Below are 16,879 nucleotides of genomic sequence, written 5' to 3' on the forward strand. Positions count from 1 at the left end.
TTTGCCTAAGGTTAGAGAATTCACAAAGTGCAATGATTACAATATGAAAAACAGCCAGTGTGAATCCTTACTCTTCCTTTGAACCCAAGAGATTACAGATGGCCACCCTGTACTCCCCCACCCCCACCACCTCTGCAGATGGAGCTATTTCAGCGGGAAAAGGCGAAATCCAGACCTAGCCAAGCTGTCCCCTGGACATCTATAAGGGCCTCCAGTCCCTCCTCCAAACACTGCAGCTTCTTTACCAGGTCCTCATCAAGCAAAGGGTGAATCTGGTAGGAGCCAAATAAAAAAATCTGAGATCAGTATTGGTGGGGCAAGGTGAGAGAAACATCTTGTGTTTTCCTGAAGCTGAAGGGAAGAGCAGTGCCCATTTTGCATACATTGAGTATTTGCCTTTTCATCTTGCTGTTACAGCTCTGTGATTAATTGCACTGCTTCGCTCAGAAATGCCTCTGTCAGAATAAAATCGGGGTCTTTTGCAAGTTGTTCTTTTCTGAAATATTATCCTATTAGCATAAATGTTTCAATATTTTTGTTAAGGGTGTGTGGGTGTGGGTATGGGTGTGTTTGGGAAAGTCATTATTTGTGTTTTGACTGCCTGTGACTTTATGTAGTCTAAAATATAAAACTAAAGAGGAAAATGCACACCTCGCAGGTTTGCACTATCTCAACGTGCTCCTCTCTTAAAGTAGATGCAGGGATTTTCTAACAGAGTACATTTTTATCAAAAGGTTTATACACAACACACAAACTCTTCTAGATAAGAGGCAAGGAGCTAGCTAGAAAAGAAACAGAAGAGAGACAAACTATCTAACTGTAGATTCACAGAATTGAAAACCCAGAAGAAACTCAGACACCAGCTAACCCAGTATTTCATGTGGTACCAACACTGACCCTCAAGATGTGCCTTCAAAAGGGGTGCGACTGTCCAACAGGTTTTGGGTTCACCGAGTAGTACATCTCCTTTCAGACATTTAGGATGATAGTCAGTTACCAAAGGTTCTGAAGTCTTGCAACTTAAAAAAAAATACATTATTATTCAACCCATTGTTTCCCAAACATATTGGACCATCACACACTTTTTTCTGCCTTCAACATTCCACAGAACTGGTGTCTCTTCTTGCTGAACCTGTTCTAGAAGTGCTGACCTCGTACAATCATTTCACAGGTGAGGAAACTGACGGTGAAAGTTAACTTGTTTGGCCAAGATCCGGTAATTAACTAGTGGTTGATAAGTCAGAATAGCATGACTGGAGTTTAGATAAAAGTGGGAAATAAGCAGAGCACATCTATCCTCCCACTCATGTTACTCAAAATGGTTGCCTCTCCTGAGTCTCTGTCTCATTCCCCTCAGACTCTTACATTCCCTCAACTTCTGCTTGTCTACTTGACCAATGCGTGCAGCTGTTAACAGGCTCAAATTCATTCATTAGTGAGGGCGTCCTTCCCACCCCCACCCCCACCCCAAGCCTTCTAACAACGACTTACCAGGGAGTGGCTTTCATGGAGGCCGTGGCAGGGACATGGCAGGTAATTAAGGCAGATAGAGTTTTGTGTTTCTCCTCAAATTTATTGACATTTATTGTAGGGATTTCCCAGATAAGACTGGAATCAGACAGGATAGGGAATGTTTTCCCAAACGGATCATAAAGTAGGTGATCCTTTCCTTATTGTTCAGCCCTTCAGCTCCTTCTCTTCTTCACTCTTTTCCTTTCCATCTCCCATGGTCAACCTTACTCAGTACAATGCCTCTCCCGGAGAGGTCAGAAACCCTCCTGCAGTGTCAGAGCGACCCAGAAGCTACAGGAGACAAGTTTACCCTCCCGCCTGCAGTGTCCTCTAGGTGCCATGGAGCACTCTGCAGTTCCTGAATTTGCTCAGCCTAGCTGGAAATCACCCTTCTGGCAAGGACCTTTCCCAGATAGTTCCCAAGTGGAGAAGAAAGTACCATTACAAAATGTATCTTTTTTTTTTTAATGCTAGTCCCTTATACGCTATGTACTGTCCCTCATTTAGAAAGCTGAGCCTCTCAATAGCTTTGGTGGGAAAATGTCTTTTGCATCCTGTTGATCATCGCTTGCCTGGCTTGGCAACACCAAAAAACCACACTGGCAACAATGGAAGATGAACCCAGAGTGGTTTCTCAGAACTGGGTGGAGGAGATGTTGATCCTGCCACATATCACCTGGTGCTCCTTAAAACAACATTTTTTTTTAAAGATTTTATTTATTTATTTGACAGAGATAGACAGCCAGCGAGAGAGGGAACACAAGCAGGGGAGTGGGGGAGGAAGAAGCAGGCTCCCAGCGGAGGAGCCTGATGTGGGGCTCGATCCCAGAACGCCAGGATCACGCCCTGAGCCGAAGGCAGAGGCTTAACGACTCCGCCACTCAGGTGCCCCTTGAAACAACATTTTAAATCAGATGGCTGTGATTCCGATCTAGGACAGTGGAGCCGGAAAAAGAACATTGGCTATTAGAGATGAAATCTTGCCTTGTCTAGGTCTCCGTTTTAAACGTGCCAGCCCTAACGATGCATGTGACTCTGTTCTATGAGAAGGGGGCCGTATGGGAGATGGTTCGTAGAAGAGCTTTTCAATAGCATGGAAAGATTTTGTCTATCTTTACCTACACATAGCACATTTGATATCGTTTATTCTACTAGAATAAGGAGCAAACACACTGACCATATGCAATGTACATAGCTAGGCAGCCACCATGTAACCTAGAGACAAAAAATGCTACTGACGTAGTAAGGAATTACATATGAATAATAAATCTGGGTGATAGGAAGGAAAATGATTATTTTCTTCCTTCAATATTTCTGTTGTTTTTCTTGAACTGAAATGACCTATGTACTTTAAAAAGCACGTTGTAGTATGAAAGTGAGTTTATTTCCACCTATGAAGATGGCATACGTATCTTTCCCAAGTCCTTGTTCACCACGATTAGCGGCTTAGAGTCTGTTCCATATAGTCCTCAATACCTAGAAGGTAATTCTAGGAAACAAAAGTGGGGAAGTGTCTCTGAGGAGAACAGTCACAGCTTGTGGTATTTGCTCTTCATGGGCACCCGGAGACTAAATATTCCATTGGCAGAGAAGCGGAGCTGAGTAAAGGTTAGCAAACCAATCCATCCCTCCCATCTACACCAATTTTTTGTGATGCTCCCATCCCGATCTGTGCAGCTTTTTCTCTAGGAAAGTGCTAATTCTATTCCACATGTTTATTGAGGGATTACTCTGTGTAAGACAATATGCTTATGCTGGCATTCAAGAGAAATAAGACATTATGAAAATAATGAGCTAAATGTAAGAAACATGGTATGAAATATAAGCATAAGTGAAAGAGTAAATTTTTTTTATTCTGTTATGTTAGTCACCATACAGTACATCTTCAGTTTTTGATGTAGTGTTCCATGATGCCTTGTTTGAGAAAAGGCTTCTGTGAGAAGGATGCACTTGAATGAGGTCTTGAAGGATGAAAAGGACTGTCAATTGGGAAATGATGAATGTAAGGACATTCCTGACCCAGGATATGTCTGACCAGGAGTCAGAACTGCTGCAAAAGTTTCTGGGAATTCACTCGGTTGGGTGATTGGGAATATGAATTAAATGAATTTCATAAAAGAAAATTCTTCTATAAAGTTATACATAAAAGAAAAACCATGTACTTCTAACACCAGTCCTTTGATCGTATATGGAAAGATACTATGTAAGTGCAGAATATTACTTCTATCAAAGTCAGTATTTTTAAGTGGTAATATTTTTAGAACACTTGAAAGTGGGCTTTTTTCCTCTTCCAGATAGAAAAATTCTAAGAAATTAAATGTATTCCGCATGAAGAATCAAGTCAAAGAATAGTGGAGATCTACAGAGCCACAAAAGAACAAATTTCAGGGAGTTGTGCTAGATCTTTTAAATTATTTATTATAGAGCTCATGCTCTTTAGAAGCCAAGAACTCTGTTTAACTTAGTTTGGTCTAAATACCAACATTATGCCACACTTTCAGTTGCTCAAAACTATTTTATTAGATCACCATTAATGGTTAGTTTTAAATGGCAAAAAAAATGTACATTGGTTCCTACACACCTGGGAATCTAACTGGTGCAGCCCCTTGATTTTATAGCTGAAGCAAATGAAGTCCAGACAGTGGGTGACTAACGTGCTAAAGGTCACCCAGCTAGTTAATGGCAACCAGTTAAACTGAAGGAAACTAAATAACTTGCTCAAGGTCACATTGGCAACCAGTGGGGCAGGATGACAACCCAGGAGAGCCTGGGCCTCTAACCTCTACTGGGCTCTGCTTCTCTGCCAATGGAAAATTAATATAATCCCGCACGAGTATGCAGAATGCTGTATATGAAAAGCCATACAAACAAAAAGTAGAGGGTAATAAATGCTATTATTATAAGTGCAAGTAAGTGTATACATTATCTAAGTTGCTTTAATGGCATAAAGGAACTAGTATTTATAGATGTCTTGATGGAGACTTAAATAATGTGTACATTTGCTAACTTATTATACAATTCAGTGCTGAAAAGGAAAAAGTGAGATGAGAATAATGCAATCTTTACTTCTCCTGCTTTTTGTGCATAAAAACATTGAGAAATCTATTTTTGAAAATGGTCACTCAAAATCCTGCCACTCAAACACAATAACTATATTGTTAATTATTTAGACTGCTTAAACATACTTGTTTTGATAATTCAGGTAACAATCTTGATTTTCTTTTTCATGGCAGAGACTGTAGGACAATCCTGGGTTTAAGAACTCTTACATCTATGGCTTCTGAAAGGTCAATCAAAAGATGATTCTGTGCCCAGTACTTCTGTCTCCCCTAACAACCTATTATGTGGTAATCGCTCACCCATATACCTACAGTTTCTTGAACCTATATTTAATTTTAGTCTGCATGGTAAGAGAGAAAGTGGGGCTGAGCAGGTGGGAGGGCAGGGTGGCGATGGGGATATTACACAGTCTGTAGGCTTACTACTTTCTGTCCAAAGTCCCTTGCTTTCAAATGTCAATGGCTGTTTTCTGGTTCTAGTTTTCCACTTTCATGAAAAATAATCCAAGCTCACTCTATGTGCAAATTTATGCAGGAGAATTTGACTTCCAGTATCTGTCTAGCTCTTCTTTTTTAGCAACCTGATAAGGGTAAAACGTTCAACGAAGTTACTAGTTACAGTAACTCTGACCCCTAATTGGTAGACTGAGCAAAATCACCTGATGGGGATATCAAACTTGGGGTATCTCTGGCTGCCATGATTCTGGAAACTGGGCACATCCCTTATGGAATCCTGGAAGCTTTGTCTAGGCAGTTGTTATAAGAAGATACCAGCTCCCGGGAGCATGAGGCCTCTAGGCCAAGATGGCTCCCACACCTGTCCAATGTGAGTCTCATCTCCTCACGCCTGAGCTGTGCTCCATGAACTGCTACAGGGACTCCCACAAAGGAATGCCTGATGGCAAGCTGTGGTTCCCATCCTTTGGTCTTCTGTTTACACTGGTGCCATGGGTGACCAGCAGTAATTCTACAGTCAGATTAGTTGAATCTAAGGAGAGCTTCTAGTAGGCATCACAGGAACCTTCATTATATATAGACAAGGGTCCTATCTCTTCCTTGAGCCTTTATCTTTCCTGGCAGTGTTCTTTGCTTTATATTCTGTCATCAGATACTAGCCGCACTTCCCCAAGGGCCCATTCACAATTCTGGCCACTAACTTGATCATTTGAGTGCTCTTATCTGATTCCTTCATGTGTCTCTTTCTTGAAGAATGACAGTAAGAGTTGCATGCAGTGGGGCGCCTGGGTGGTTCAGTCGGTTGAGTGTCCAACTCTTGGTTTCAGCTCAGATTATGATCTCATGTCCATGAGATGGAGACCGTGTTGGGCTCTGTGCTCAGCATGGATTCTGCTTGAGTTTCTCTCTCCCTCTCCCTCTGCTCCTCCCCCCACACACTTTCTTTCTCTAAATAAATAAATATTTCAAAATCTTAAAAACAGAAAAGAGTTGCATGGAGTAACATATATATCAGATTTTATATGATAACAAGATAAACTCATCCATTCTTCCACTAAGAGTCTGACAAACCAGGTATATTATTATTTTGACCATAGCAACTTTTTGCTCTGAAGGATGGTGGTGAAGAATATACACGGACTCCCAGGTTTCTTCCAGGAATCTGGTGCTGTATCCAATTATGAATACTTAATAGTTCATGGCGTTTCTCTCTTGCAAAGATTCTAGCTTACCAGGAAGGGGAAGAGCTCACAGGGATCATACACATAGGGGGTCCAAATCAAGGAAGGAAGGTGGTGATCCCAAGGCCAGGCGGGAGAGAATGGTACATCTAGATCCAGTAAAAGAAACAAAACCCCAAAAACACAGGGAACTAAATGAAATAAGAGATGGAATCCAGTGATAGGATCTGGATCAAGAGTCAAGAATAAGCCAGAGGATCCGATAACCAACTCAGACCATTTTTGTGGCCCAGTGGTTGTATAGTACAAGGAATGTCAGGATAACTTACAGATCACGATTAAATTAAGTTTTGAATGAGTCATATGGCCTCAAAGGATAAAATGGGGCTTAGTATCTCCTTTTATTTAAAATTTCTGGGAGTCTATTGGAGCTTTCATCCATTTCATTCAATTCGAGACATTTGTCAGTATTTACTGGGAGACTGCCATGTACCAGGCATCAAGGCAAGTGTTGTGAAGTCCAAAGGGAAAGAAACAGACTTGGTCCCTGCCCTCATGAGGCTTATAGTCCACAAAAGGAGTCAGCAATGCTTCCAATCACTTGGTTCTGCATATCCTGATAATTATGGTAAAAATGGAATGAATCTCCTTCAAGTTCCCAGTTTTCACTAACTGGAGCAGACCACAGGTGTTCATCTTCAGCTACACTTTTTCCTAATAGCAAATACAAGGGAAGTATTTACACAAGCGGCCTTTTCTATACAGGGAGTTCAGGGCAAAATTTGCAACTACAGATTTCCAGAAGACCTAGATAGGATAACCAAAGAAGCCTTTCTTATAGTAAAACAGTGTGAAATCTGAGGTTATAACACTACATCCTATTCTCATAACACTCTTTTTTATCAGAGCAATACATGTTCATTGTAGAAAATTTAGAAAACACTGAAATAAAAAAAGACAATAAGAACATTTGCAGTCTCATACTACCTAGAGATAGTCACTGTTAATATGGTGATGCACTGCTTTCTATCTAGAGCGATGAACAGATAAGTAGGGAGGATTTACATAAACTTAACACACATTTTCAAAAAATGGTATCACAGTAACACAGTTTTATATCCTACGCTTCTCTTAATATTGACTTTAACTTGGTGGACGCACTTTTTTTTAGAGGGCTAAGAGAATATTATCCAGCTCTGTTGACTGTTGATGGGAATAGAATTTAAAACCATCTCCTCTAAATGTGCTTGGGATTGCTTTTCCTGAGTACAGTTATCTTCAATCTTCCATTTTTCCTTTAATCTTCTATTATTTTTCTTCCAATTTAGGTTGTCTTTTAAGTTATTCCTATGGTTCAACTTTATCAGCTTGATTTTTACTTACTCATTAGAACTGCATGCCATCTGTGAACATTTATAAAAGTTTAAATAAAATCATCCCCAAACTACTTACTGGAAGAGCCTATTTGTCCACTCAGAAGAGTGTCTATTTATCTTCACTCCTTGTTTCTTGATTCTTGGCCAAACAAAAAGGTCATGAATAGGGAGAAATCTGGCTAGGCTTTTTGAAAGTTTAAAAATATCACATTTTCTGCAACACTGTAGCCACAAAGGTATTTCCTCCTTTAACTTGCATCATTCTTCCCACTTTCTACAAACTATGTTGCATTTGCAGTCATCCTGTTGGCTTTGAATACCCACTCTCAGTTGTCCATGGAGGCACGGATCTGGTTTGATGGCTCCAGGGTCTCCCTGAAACCCTTCTGCTGACAGGAACCCTAAGGATACCAGCCAATGCCCCAGAGAGCTGTCACTTACACACTAAATTTCATCAACACACTAAGGTAATGGCCCCCTGGTCTTAGTGATTTCTCTGTATCTAGTCTGTGGATTAGGTCTGCAATATCCTGAGCACTTATCATTTGCTCTATTTCCTCCAAGGTGATTATTGCTTGAGAAAGCCTGGGTGTAAGAATATTACTCAGCAAAAGGTGAAGCAAAGAATTCACTTACAGTGTATTCTTTTTTTATATCTGAGTATATGGTTGGTACAATGTAAGCCAAGTGCTTCTACAAGTCTCATCTCACAGTATTAAGAGTCTTTTGCTATTGTTTTAGGAATCCACTGCAAGGATTTTTTTCAAATTCATTTTTGGCTATCTCATTTTTGTGTTCCTGGAATCTGTCACCCTTTCCAAGCTTGATTCAGTAACCTGACCCTTCAAAAATTTATTTTTCATTACATGTATCTAAGTAAGAATTCTTTTTATTTTTTCCTATGTAATCAGTGTTTCAAGTAGCTTGAATACTAGACGTTTATTATTTTTTTTATCATAAGTTCCCATAAGGAAATTCACATACTCCCCACTTTCCTATGGGTAATTAAATTTTTTAAGTATTTATTTCCATTTTTTCCTCTTACGTGACTGCATTGAATTATCTTTCAGAGAACTGATTATGTACTTGATGTCTTTCTTTAGAGTCCTCTCTCTCATTATAATATCAAATTGAATTGAATCTAATTTAAATATATATATTCCTTATTATGTGCTCCCGTCCACACTGCATCTGCAAGGCACTCAGTGAACATCTCCAGAATGAAGATATGATACCAACAGCTAACAATCATGGGACATTTACTGGGTGTCATGTTCCCCGCTAAGCATTTGACACACATCATGTCATTAATTCTCAGGCACTACTAGACTGTAAACATCATTGGCGAGGAGTTTGTCCATGTGTCCCTAGTACCTACAGCAGTGCTGGCACTTAGTAGATGCTCCCTGAGTATTCCCATGTGGATAAACTGAGAAACTGCATGGGGTAGGTGTCATTACTATTCATGCTTTACATATAAGAAAACTTACATATTTTCTTATGTGCCTCTCTGAAGCACAGAGAGGTTCAATCACTTTCTGAGGTCCCACAGTTAGTATGTGAAGCCAAGACTTGCTTCCAAAGCCCGCATACTTAACTAGGACATATTACTAGTAAACTCAATACCTGCCTACATTAAGGCAAACAAAATTAATTATATTTATCTTAATAAGTACTATGCAATGTCACATAAATATTGTGAGCAATAATTTCCCAAGAAAAGATTTGCAAATGATGGGTTTTTAATAAATAATCAGATAAGCAGATAGATATCTGTATGCCCTTTATTGCTAACTATGCAAGTAAAAACAGGATTTCTCTCTAATCAATATCTTCTGTTGCATTTGTTCACTAGTTAATGAGGATTTGGGGACTTTTTGATAAATGGGTGTTTGGTTTTTTTCCTGAGTGGTCCTGGGTTTATGTAAGTAATCTGTTTTGTCAATTCTTTTTAACATAAGAATGGCACTAATGGAAATAATCATTTATTAGGGCTTCCTTGTAATTGTCTATAGAGTTTATGAGGAGCTTCTGCTTATAAAGTGGGAGACTTACATATTTCTGTCACTGTTTCATACATCTCTGTCACTATCGGTCCCTTGATTTTCTGGAAACACTACCATTAGGACACCATTCCTTAGGGTTTTGTTTACTTGTATATTTAACAATTCATTAACAAAAATAATACACCACTTTGAAAAGGATAATTCCTTAAAAACATTATAAGCTTTTTCCTTAAATCCTTATCAGCCTACATCTTAGTGGGAGTTATATGATATTTAGCAGAGGGCAAAGCTTTTTGGGAATGGTACATAGTGGTCTTGAAGCCACGGATTGAATAGTAAAAAGGGGTGCAGAAATTAGAAGTAGGAAAACGCTGAAGAGGTGGCCTACATGAAGGAAGGGAGAGAGGGAAGAAGGGAGGGAGGGAGGGAGCAATGGAAGTAAGAAAATAGAAAAAAAAACTTGAACCCCACTATTCACCTTGGAAAAATCATAATCTCCAAAAGCCTCAGCTACCCTACCTGTAAAATGGGGGTGACAAAAATATGACTTCCTCACAGACACTTTATAAGCAGATTTCAATGTGCCATGTAAACTGTAGAGCATGATACAACATATGGTATGGTTTTTTACTTGACATTATTTGCCTGTAATCAGGCCCATTTATGCATTCTGTAATATAAACATTCATCTTAAAAAGACTGTCAACAGCTTCAAAGATATAGACCCATGAATCCTATCTACCATTTTTTGGTCTGGAAGCATTTCTGATATTTTTAAACCAAAGAACCAATTCACAATTTTTAACAGCCTTTGTGTACCTACAAGCTCAGAAAGCTTACTGTGTGCTCTGAGGACTAGAGTTCTGCAAAACCTCTGCTTAGACAAGGAAGCCTCTTTTAAGTCCTGTTTCAGTCTGGTGCCTTTGGTCAAGGTGGAAACTAATATTGAAAACAGATAGATGTTTTACATTTAAATGGGTTTAACATAAATGTGCATTAAGCCATTTCATGGACGATTGCACAAATACCTTTTGCAAACTTGGTACACGTGAGCACATATACAGTAACCATTAATGTCTTCCAGAGAAATAAGGTGCAGATCCAAAATTTTAAGCAGCTATCCTGAGTCCTCTCACTCGAAAGAAAATGTAATGGCTTTAAGGGAATTGCTCTAATAATATCATGGCATCTGCAATGGCTGGCCAGAGCAGAGCAGAACAGAGTGTATGTCACCATAGTTCAATTTAACAAGAAATAAGCTTCTCCCTGGAGAATCTAAACTCCCTAGTCTCCCACAAAGAAAATTGAATTTTGGAGGTCACACTGTGGGTAGGTTACCAGAGGGAGAAGCTTAACATTCTTTTTGTCATATGTTCTGGGAGGTCAATGCTATTCTACCAACAAATCGCTACCAAAGATCTGCTGCCCCCTCAACCCCCCCTCCCAAAATTATAGGAGCCCTCGTAGTCCCCTAGGAAATGGCAAATGATTGTGACACTTAAGACACCTGAGACCACGCCAGATGCCATCATGTAGAAACACCAAGTTTTGTACCGAAGTGACGAGAGGGGTAGATGCCGGGGGCGGGGAGTGGGGAGGGGAGGAGAGCTAATGAGACTGTGCTGGGGGTCAGAACAAGTCAGACCCACAGGTAGAGAGAGCTTTAGGCCAAAATTGACTGTTTAGCCAAATGTAAATCAAATGAACTGCTGTTACCAGAGAGAAAAACACATCGCCAAGTCAAGCCCAGGCGAAGCCCTGGCTCGGTGGGTGGACAGCTCTTCTCCGAGTCCGTCTGGGTGGGTGGTCGGAGGGCCTGGAGAATTCCCGCAACGGCTGGAGGCGCCCCAGCTTACCGCATCTTGGGCAGTGGCCCCCGGCGGGCGGGCGCAGCCAGGCCATCGACACCCCCCACCCCCCTGCAGCAACATGTGGGGCGCTGCCACTCCGCCACCTAGGAACTCCCGCCGGCTGGAGTTCCTAGTGGACGTACACTTGGCCCTGAGAAGGTGCTGAATTACTCTTGGGAAAGATTCCTCCAGCGTTGAACTTGGCAGCTCCTGACATTTCCATCCCACCCGCTGTGCTCCAGCACTACACACACGCACGCACACCCACACCCCTCTAGACCTGCCCAGGTTGCGCTCAGTGCTGGCTGCCCACTCGGGGGCAGAACACCGAAGCAGGGTGCAGAAGCGAGGATCCCAGCTCTGCTGGCCCCGAGAATAGGTGGGGGGTGGGTGTCTTAGCACTGGGTAGTTCCGAGGACTAAGCCCACTGCCTGGATGGCCCAGAAACCGCATTAGTTAGGGCCGCTGGCACCAACCCAGTCTCCTTTTGTGCTCTCCCGGGAAGCCCGCCTCTACTCACCCGGGCTGCTCGCGGATTCCGGCAGCCAGCGGCAGCCCGCTGCCCCATCCCACGAACACTGCGGCGCCCCCAGAGTGTGCAATGCGGAGCCCAGCCAGCGCGCGGCCGGAACCAGGGAGTGCGGGGAGGGAGGGGGGGAGGGAGGGAGGAGGAAGGAGAGAGAGAACGCGGCGGGGAGGGGCGGGGGTCGGCGGGGGGCGCGCGCCACTCCCACTGGCGCCGGGCACTCGCCTTAGCCTGCAGCCCCGGCCGGCCAGCCCTGCCTCGCGGGCCGCGGGACCAATCAGCGCGCGCGGGGGGAGCCGAGCCCTCCGCGGGGCGCGCTCATTGGCCGGGCGCGCTCGACCCAACTCCGGGAGAGTCGGCCTGAGCTCCAAGTCTGCAAACTCCGGCCGGCAGGAGCTGACTGCCCCGCGCAGGTGGGGCGCCCCGCTCCGCGCTCTGGCGGGCAGAACAGGGAGGATTTGAGACCTGCCTTTGAAGCCCGTTCCCAGTGAGCGTTCCAAACCAGCAGTGTTTGCTCAGGTTGCACCGATTCCTTCCTGTGAGCAACCCCCCTACATGGCTCGCCTCACCCTGGCTAGCAGCTGAGTGATGGAAAGCCTGGCGATGTGAAATGGCCCTCGCCAAATCTTACTCCTGGCCACCCGTAAGGCCGCGCGAAAGCCACAGCACCTAAGAGCTGAAAATCAACTCGCGCTCTGACCTAGACCTAGACCGCTTGACGTTTGCAATAGAAGACAAGACTGCGGGGTGGACGATGGAGTGGTGGGAGAAAGCCTGGGAGGCAGGTCTTCCTGAGAAAGTGGGAATCTAATTGTGGTTTTGGTAGGCATAATTCTCCCACCCTCTGCCAAACCCTTCTCCCAGGTAAAGCCGCCCCCACCCCCACCCCCGCCCCTGCCAGTCTCTCAGGAGGTATTGATTTCCTTTCCTTGTTGTAAATCAGGTTTCCCTCTCCTGGACTTTTCAATCTAAAGCCTCAAAATGGAAAGGGAGCACGGCTTTACCCTCCTCCCCTCAGCACTACTGGAGCTGGCGGGGCGGGGGGGAGCAGGGGGTTGACCAGAGACGATCCCCCCCACCCGACGGTCCCCCACCAGCCGCCCCACCTCTGCCTGCAGGACTACCTTCGCACTACCTGGCGTGCAGGACTACCTTGCCCATCTATGAGGCTTCTCTCTCTCCTTGGACTTTCTGTTTTTCAAGCTTCTTTTCAGGTAGGCCTGCTCTGAATCCTCCTGCTTCTGCTCTTCCCCTTAATCTACTCCCTCTCAGCATAAAAATGTCTTTTTAAAAATTTTTATTTAAATTCAATTTAATTAACATATAGTGTATTATTAGTTTCAGAGGTAGAATTTAGTGATTCATCAGTTTCATATAACACCCAGTACTCCTTCCATCAAGTGTCCTCCTTAATGCCCATCACCCAGTTACCCCATACCCCCAACTCCCCCCTTCAGCAACCCTCAGTTTGTTCCCTATAGTTCAGAGTCTCTTATGGTTTGTCTCCCTCTCTGTTTTCGTCTTATTTGATTTTTCCTTCCCTTCCCCTATGTTCATCTGTTTTGTTTCTAAAATATATTTTTTTCTTTTTAACTTCCCTCCCACTCCCTCTGTTTGGAAGAGACTTGAATAAGACATTTTTGATGAACAGCTCCTGGCCTCAGAAAATTTTTCTCTTACTTAGTTTATGCACCCAGGGTTACACTAAGCTCAGGGTTCAGATGGGCAAAAATAATTAGCACTCCTTTAGAAGCTTTGCACATAGGAGGTGATCACTGCTGTGCTGTCTTCCTGCAGGGCTGAGCACGTTGAATGAGCTGAACATGAATTAATCAAACTGAAACTGGTAATGTCCCTCAGCAACTAGGCAGATTACCTCCGCAAGTTAGAATCTGATACTTATAAGGGCATGTCCTGGGTGTCATTGCTGTCACTTAGTTTCCAGGAAAGAAATTCCTTCTTGTAGAGTTCCTGTCCATGTACCCAGTTCACTTGATTTTTTACAAAACTGGCTCAGCTCATAGTTCAGTCAAAACTTAATACTTGCATTCAAAATGAAGTTCAGTATATTCACACAGTTCATGAGACTCTGGGTTCCTGATGGAGATAGAATCCTTAGGATCTCTTTTTAAAAGTGTGTTTTAAAAGACTGAGAGATATAACCTGGAAATATCAGCAGTGGTTATCTCTGTGCGCTAGGATAATAGATTCTTCTTCCTCATACTTTACTATATTTTCTAAAAACAGGTAATACTAATCAGAGAAAATTTAAATATGTTAACTCCAAACACACAAAACTCTTCAGGCATTGTAAGACCTAAAATATGAAATCCTCCTTCTACTTTACCATTCACATCTTATCAATCCTAAGTCCCGTAAATTCTGCCTCCTACAATAGTTTTCAGAACTGTCCTCCTCCACCTCTCGACTGCCACCACAGCACCCCTGTCATCTCTTACCAGGTTCAGCAACAGCCTTAACTCCTCTACTACCCAGTCAGCCCCCACACTGCCTTCTCTCCTTAAGGTGATCTTGCCACTGAAAAGTTTTAAATCTGGGGCACCTGGGTGGCTCGGTTCGTTGAGCATTGGACTCTTGGTTTCAGCTCAGGTCATGATCTTGGGGGTTATGGGGTCAAGCCCCGCTTCCAGCTCCACGTTCAGCATGGAGTCTCCTTGGGATTCTCTGCCTCTCCCTCATCCTCTGCCCCTCCCCCTTCCTCTGCTCCTCCCCCCTCTAAAATAAATAAATATATAAAATCATTTTTTAAAAATGCTTAAAATCCATCAGTCCCCCAACTCCATCGTTATGAAGTTCAAACCTAGCCTGGTTGGCAAGGCCCTTCCTTCCCACCCTGACCCCAGCCTTCCATGTTGGCCTCATATCCTGCCCGCTGCCCTTCTCCACACAGGATGATCCGACCCCTGCAATTTTCCGTCCTTCCTGCATGTGTCACGTGACTTCACATGTCCTTGGCTAAGACTGTACAGTGCGGAAACGCTGCTCTTCTCTTCTTCCCTTCCCCCCTCTCAGCCCCCAAGCAGTTCCCCTATCTCTGCTCAGGGCTTATTTCAAAAATCACCTTTTTTATGAAGTCTTGGAAACTGACAGGGCAGAGTTAGCAGCTCCTCCTCTTTGTGCTTCAATAACAAGTTCTTTATTCATCCAGCAGCTGTTCATGCAGCTCGTATTATGTGCCAACCCCATGAAGCAAACATACGTCGTATTTGTACTCCTGGAACACACCATGAGAGAAACAAACACCAAATCAAGTCACACAGATAAACGATTGCAAACTGAGATAAGTGTGATGAAACCACTTCACGTGCCAAAAAAAAAAAAAATGGTTTACTTTGAACATAAGCCAACCATAATTCTTACCACATTGTGTTATAAGCTGTTGATTTGTTTGTCCGAAGTTCTATCTGCCATCATATTCACTTGTGTAAACCCAGCTAGAACACAGTGCCTGGCTCATAGTATATGCTTAGTAAAATTTTTTACATAAATAGATGAATAAGTAAGTGCATCTTTAAATCCCCATGAAGCATCTTATTTCATGTATTTACATGCTACTACTATATAAAATCTAAAAGACTTCATTTCTGAGTTTTCAAAATTCATATCATTAGGTCCTTGTCTGATCTTTCTAATTTGGTTCTCCCAACATAAATTATCTAATTTCTGCTGATTTGATGTCACATTAGAAGATACAGCTAATGTACTATTTGTAGATAATCTATTGTTGCCGGAAGAAGTTTATTTTTTTGTTTTTTATTAATTTGGCTTTTAACATATAAAAATCCAATGTTGCAATACAAAGCTAAAAGACACAAAGCACAATCCATAAAAGAATAAATAAATTGGACTATCAAAATTCAAAATGTTTGCTCTGCAAACAACATTATTGAGGGAATGAAAAGAAAGACTGGGAGAAAATATTCGCAAATCATACATCTGACACAGGACTTGTAGGCAATGTATATAAAGAATTCTCAAAACTCAACAACAACAAAAGCAACCAACCAAATTTTTTAAATGCCTAAAGGATGTAAACAGACATTTTACCAAAGAAGATATACAGATGACAAGTAGCAACCAAAAAAATGCTCGTATCCCGAGTCATCAGCAAAATGCTAATTAAAACCTCAATGAGGTACTACTATACGCATAATAGAATGGCTTAACACACACACACACACACACACACACACACACACACCCCTGATAATACCAAATGCTGATGAGGGTGCAGAGCAACTAGAAATTCTCGTACTTTCTGGTGCAAATGCAAAATGGTACTGCCACTCTAAAACCAGTTTCACAGCTTTTATAAAGTTCACCGTATGCTTAGCCATATGACCCAATATTCCCACTCCTAGGTATTCACCCAAGTGAAATGAAAGACCTATGTTCATACAAAAACCTGCTAACAAATATTTATAGCAATTTTATTATTAAAATCTTAAACCAACCCCACAGTCCAACTGGGGACTAAATAAAACTGTAGGACATCCCGCAAATAGATTACTACTCAGTAATAAAAGGTACAGACTATTGGTACAAACACTGTCTATCTCAACACATCACGCTAAGTGAGAGAAAACAGACTCACAAAGCTAAGTGCACACACTGGTTGGGAATGGCAGAGCCGTGAGATAAAAGCACTACGGGTTTTTCATGATGACAGAGCCACAGTTTGAGGTCTGGATGATCTGCTTTTATATGAGGCAGTTGTTTAAATCATTGTTATTTCACATTTCTTGTCACACAGAGCTAAGCCTCATTTTCCCTAGTATAACGAGTGCAGGAATTAATCAATTAATGAAGATTTCACTAAATGTGGTCTTTGTACAAGAAGAAACTGTTACTTTCTTATTCACTGAAATATCACCAACGCCTCACACAATGCC

At 42.3% G+C, this 16,879-nt stretch overlaps 1 protein-coding gene across 1 annotated transcript in view; it reads right to left on the minus strand.

Annotated features, from left to right (window-relative positions):
• Positions 1-12,079, minus strand: part of LYPD6 (LY6/PLAUR domain containing 6) — a 119,591-nt gene extending 107,512 nt beyond the window's left edge. Inside the window, exon 1 of the mRNA XM_040645098.1 lies at positions 11,961-12,079. The gene's annotated coding sequence lies outside the window, so the exon portion shown is untranslated. The remainder of the gene's footprint in view (positions 1-11,960) is intronic.
• Between the last annotated feature and the right edge of the window lie 4,800 nt (positions 12,080-16,879).

This window comes from Ursus maritimus, unplaced genomic scaffold (genome assembly GCF_017311325.1).
Source record: "Ursus maritimus isolate PB19 unplaced genomic scaffold, ASM1731132v1 scaffold_1, whole genome shotgun sequence".
Taxonomy (NCBI): Eukaryota; Metazoa; Chordata; class Mammalia; order Carnivora; family Ursidae; genus Ursus; species Ursus maritimus.